The sequence below is a fragment of the Phyllobates terribilis genome, unplaced genomic scaffold (assembly GCF_046119375.1).
Source record: "Phyllobates terribilis strain yellow unplaced genomic scaffold, ASM4611937v1 Scaffold_79__1_contigs__length_6888602, whole genome shotgun sequence".
In the NCBI taxonomy this organism is placed as follows: domain Eukaryota; kingdom Metazoa; phylum Chordata; class Amphibia; order Anura; family Dendrobatidae; genus Phyllobates; species Phyllobates terribilis.
Window position 1 is genome coordinate 5937580 of NW_027362839.1, and position 6000 is coordinate 5943579.

Here is a 6000-nt window from a genome sequence, read left to right on the forward strand (position 1 = left end):
CCTATCTCTAAGATTAGAGGCCGCTCCTCCAGCCTCTAGCTGTGACCTGGGCACGCTCCCTTGGCTGTTCAGGTCGCAGCCGTGGGAGGAGATTGCAACCATCTTTGTGGAGCCTGCAGTGTAAGCTGTACATTCCCCCTGTCGTCGCACGCACTGCTCAGTCAGAGTGTGCCATGACAGGAGCTGCCGGGGAGGAAATGCCTGGGAGTGGAGGCCCCAAGTGAGTATCTGTGGCGGCACCGTGCGGTGATCTCAGCTTCTCTGCTGTTATCACTGCCGACATCTTCAGGCAACACAGACACAGCGCTGCGTGGGAACGTGGAAGGTGAGTAGAAGCGTTTATTGTTTTTTTTTTTTTTTCCTTTGCATTGAATATATGGAGGCATAAACCCACCAGGATGGAGGAGGAGGCATAAACCCACCAGGATGGAGGAGGAGGCATAAACCCACCAGGATGGAGGAGGAGGCATAAACCCACCAGGATGGAGGAGGAGGCATAAACCCACCAGGATGGAGGAGGAGGCATATACCCACCAGGATGGAGGGTGCATATACCCACCAGGATGGAGGAAGGGCATATACCCACCAGGATGGATGGAGGGGGGGCATATACCCACCAGTATGGAAGGGGGGCATATACCCACCAGGATGGATGGAGGGGGGGCATATACCCACCAGTATGGAGGGGGGGGATATACCCACCAGGATGGATGGATGGAGGGGGGCATATACTGACCGGGATGGATGGAGTGGCATATACACCTAACCAGGATGGATGAAGGTACATACGTTCCTCTCCCAGAATTCCAACTATTGGTCTCCTCACTACCCGGAGGTTTACTGACTGCTGTACAAAGAAGAGGAGATGCCACACAGTGGTAGACATGACCATGACCTTATTTTGAGTTGTGTTGCTGCCGTCAATTTCTACATTAGGTAAGTTTTTCAAATGAAATGGAAAATGTCTGATGTTCACCCTCTGATCTGTGATCTATGTTCTGTTGTGAATAAAATGTGGCTATAAGAGATTTCCCAATCATTGCATTCTTGTTTTCTTTCCATTTTTACACACAGCCCCAACTTTTTGGGAATTGGGGCTGTAATTTATGGTCATGTTCACAATGTCCACAAAGATAAAACATGGATATATCCATTTTCCATCGGATTTGCAGATAAAACTCGCCCCTTCGAGTGAAAGTTTGTAAGGAAAATGCACAGCACTCGGATGCTATCCACGTCATTTGAGCGATGTTTGTCTTTTAGGGTTTAATGGGCAGAAGACGCTTGGAAACGCTAAAGGGGCGTCACATAAATGTGTCACATACATTGACATGATGCAGATTTTAATTCTACATTGCAAACAATTTCTGCATGAAATCAGCAGAGACATTTATTTTCAGCGTGCAGATTACATTTTGTAAACTTCCATCCGCTTTCCTGCTGCTATAATACGCTGCGGCTTTTCCACAGAGAGAGGACCCTGGTCCACAACATTTTGCTTATTTTGTTGGGAATTGGGCCCTCTGGAGTATGGGAGCTGACACTGATATGGGAGGTTTTATGCTGTTTGTGCAGTATTTGGGACATTAATTTATCAATTATTCGGCCAGGGTATAACAGTATTTTTAGGTAATGATTTGTATTGTACTAATATTTAAAACTTTAATACAATAAACTTTACGGTGTGATGTCAGGACTATGGCACAGTTATTTGGCCGGTGTATTTCAGCATTGTACAGCACTATTATTTGGGGACTTTCTGACGTGTATTTATGGACTGCGGGGTAGAAATATTTTGTGCACTGTATTGCACTATTTTCCATAGAACTGTGTGGCTATATTATTTGGCCAGCATATGGCAGTAGTTTTTGGCACTAGGGATACTATTATTCTGAAACTTTGTGTCATCATTTTATGGGCTGTACAATTCTGTTCATACTAATGTAATTGCTTCTATTTTTATAGTCTATGTAACATTTTGAACACCGTACGGTATTATTTTATGACAGAATTATTTGACCACTTTATGGAATTATTTTCTTATGGACTGTATGGCGCCATTATTTAGTTATTGTATCGTCGTTTTTAGTAATTATGTGTTACTATTCTTTAGAGTTTCATATGGTGGGTATTTAGGGATTGTTTGGTGGAATTAATTTGACCACTGTATGGCAGTATTATTGAGGCATTATAATAGGCCCATTGTGTGACTGTTGAAAGTATATCCAGCGGAGCCGTCACCACAGGGAGTCTCACATGTAGACCCAGGTGATGTGTTTGACCTGAGAAAAATACATCCACTAGCTTTGGGGGGGAGGGTGAGAGCAGTTCTGTCCATTCAGAGGGCTGATCCCAGTGAAGGAGAAAAGAAGCCACATGGTTAGAGTTGGTGGAATGTCGTTGAAGGGATAGTATCTAGTCTGAGGATCTGGACCATGGATGAATCGATGGCTTATGGCGTAGAGATCAGCTACCACCTGAGCTGAATAAATGTGCTACAGTTGTGGGATCCGGAATCCATTGTCTGGATTTGATACATTTTCTTAAAGGACTGTTGCTACTGGGCACCTTTGCTTCTATGGTTTTATGTGTCATATGGAGGATCGTGGACTGTGACTACAGACTATACTTGCTGGAGATACGAAATATGTGGGCCAACCAAAAGTTGGGGGATAGTGAGTATCGCTTGGCACAAAGGCGGTGGAATTACCTCCCCGGGGAGGGGATCTTGTGGACTGAGACAATTGTATTTTGGACATTTACCTGGAATTGCTGTATTACCATGGATGTAAGGAATAAAATAGTGTTGCTTGTAGATGGTAAGCTTAGGAGCAGGGACCTCAATCCTCATGTAACAGTTTAAACTGTCTTACCTTGTATTGAACTTATTGTATGTACATGTCCCCGCTTAATTGTAAAGTGCTGCGGAATATGTTGGCGCTATATAAATAAAAATCATTATTATTATTAACCTGCCTAAGTAATTATTGAAATGCACCATCTCAGATCTTCACAGTATGGACCCCAAAATAGTAAGGATAAAAACTACAGCAAACACTGCAAATAAAAAAAATAAGAAAGTTGGAAAGCAAAGAGGAAGCAATAGGACTATGTGACCCAGGACCTGGTGCAGCCATCTACTAATGTGCAGGACACCCTGGGGACAATGTCCTCCCCATCCATTAGAACTACAAGGTCCAGCAGACAAGCAGCAGAGCACATCACTCCTTCCCTCCATGTTCCGCTGCAAGTCCAGCGCCGACATTACCGCACATGGCCGCTAGATGGCGGGGCACCTCTGCTGTTGCAGCCAATACTAGCGTGCAGGTGAAGTCGCTGGCCACTAGGTGGAGGGGCATCTCTGCTGTTGCTTCCATTACAATTGCTGGGTGCAGTCGCTGGCCACTAGGTGGCGGCAGACTTTTCCAGGCTGGAATGTTGCTCTCCTCTGCTCTTGCAGTCTGATATAACGCTGGGGATTGTGGGCAGCAGAGATCACAGCCGCCTTGTCTCCTCCACACTCCGCGGAGAGATCCTGTCAGTGAGCCGCCCCTCCTGTCAGGGAGCCGGGGAGAGCCTGACCGCTGCCTCCATCCATCACCGGCCGCTGCTGCGGGCTCAGGTAAGTAGCAGCCCCGTGCCCGCAGCCCATGTCCCGGGCTGAGAAGCCTCCGGCTGCTGATTGCTGCTGGCAGAGGCGATGGCATCCGGGACTGGCAGCAGGTGATGGGTCCTGTGTGATGTGGGCACATACTGGTCAGATGGGGGCGCAGCAGTGCCAGGGAAGCTGGCAGGAGGAGATGCCCATAGTGTGTGGTGTCTGGGGTGATGGGGTGAGACTGGCACCTGCCCTGATAACGCTGCCAGTGCCCGGGAGACTTGTGCCGCTCACTGTGCCCGGGGAGACTCGATCACCTGCTGATCTGCCAGTATTCTACAGCTGGGATTGGCTGTAAGAAGCGGATTGTAACCAAGTCCTAGTGATTAGCTGCAGCGTCGCTATGTTCCATTGTGATCATTATATACCAGGGATTAGCTGCAGCATCGCTATGTGCCATTGTGATCGTTATATACCAGGGATTAGCTGCAGTGTCGCTCTGTGCCATTGTGATAGTTATATACCAGGGATTAGCTGCAGTGTCGCTCTGTGCCATTGTGATAGTTATATACCAGGGATTAGCTGCAGCGTCGCTCTGTGCCATTGCGATCGTTATATACCAGGGATTAGCTGCAGCGTTGCTCTGTGCCATTGTGATCGTTATATACCAGGGATTAGCTGCAGTGTCGCTATGTGCCATTGTGATCGTTATATACCAGGTATTAGCTGCAGCGTCGCTCTATGCCATTGTGATCGTTATATACCAGGGATTAGTTGCAGCGTCGCTCTGTGCCATTGTGATCGTTATATACCAGGGATTAGCTGCAGCGTCGCTCTGTGCCATTGTGATCCTAATATTCCGAGTTACAATGTGACCCTATAAGATGTGAGTAGCCCCTGAGTAATAGACACGAGGAGGTGAAGGACCCTCCTGCTGTTCCTCCTGGCCCGGTGGCCGTGGCACATAAGGACGTCCACTCCAGTGATGGGTATCAATGTTATTATATTATTTTCTGATAACTGAATATTTTATCAACGGTATTTTCTGCCGTTAATGTTAGTGTTGGTGAGGTCCCAGTGTGCTATGAGATATTCCCCAGCGCCTTCTCTCCTGCTGATCCCCCCCCTCCACAGTCCTCCGTGCTGCTGATCTCCCTCCCCTCAGTCCTCCGCCCTGCTGATATCCCCCTTCCATTCCTCCGTGCTGCTGATATCCCCCCCTCCATTCCTCCGTGCTGCTTCTATCCCCCCCTCCATTCCTCCGTGCTGCTGCTATCCCCCCCTCCATTCCTCCGTGCTGCTGCTATCCCCCCCTCCATTCCTCCATGCTGCTGCTATCCCCCCTCCATTCCTCCGTGCTGCTGCTATCCCCCCCTCCATTCCTCCTTGCTGCTGCTATCCCCCCTCCATTCCTCCGTGCTGCTGATACCCCCCCTCCATTCCTCCGTGCTGCTATCCCCCCTTCCATTCCTCCGTGCTGCTGCTATCCCCCCTTCATTCCTCCGTGCTGCTGCTGATATCCCCCCTCCATTCCTCCGTGCTGCTGCTGATATTCCCCCCTCCATTCCTCCGTGCTGCTGCTGATATTCCCCCCTCCATTCCTCCGTGCTGCTGCTGATATCCCCCCCTCCATTCCTCCATGCTGCTGCTGATATCCCCCCTCCATTCCTCCGTGCTGCTGATATCCCCCCCTCCATTCCTCCGTGCTGCTGATACCCCCCCTCCATTCCTCCGTGCTGCTGCTGATATACCCCCTCCATTCCTCCGTGCTGCTGATACCCCCCCCCTCCATTCCTCCGTCCTGCTGACCGGGTCCCCGCTACTTTCTTCTCTTCTTCCATTGTTGGCTCGTGCCTTTCCCATTCAAGTAGTGGTGGTAGCAGGTATGGCCACTGAATTGGCTGCAGCAGTCACATGCCAACAGTACTGGGAAAGCCTGGTGGGACCCGACCAGCAGCATGGAGGACTAGGGGGGGATCAGCAGGGGCTGTTCAGTATTTCCATCCCACACTCAGCCCATACCTACATATAGAATGTGATGTCTGCAGCCGATCTATAGCTACTGATTGTCTGCAGCGTTCCTCGGTGCACTTCACTATTGAGGGCGCTGTCCGGGATCGTCCTCACCCACTGGGATTCTGGCAATAATGAGAAGCGATAAATGACGGGTGAGGAAAATCCTGGAGAAAAGCCGCAAAGAGAAACCTTCAGGGTGTTTCCTACTGATTCTATAGAAATCCTTTTCTCCGCCAGTAACATAGTCCATTAGCCCCCATAGTGACCGCCTGGTGGTCAGGGGGTCCGGGGTGTTGTGCCCTGGTGGTCAGGGGGTCCGGGGTGTTGTGGTCAGGGGGTCAGGTGTGTTGCACCTGTGGCCTCTGTACATTTATAAGGGTGGAGTC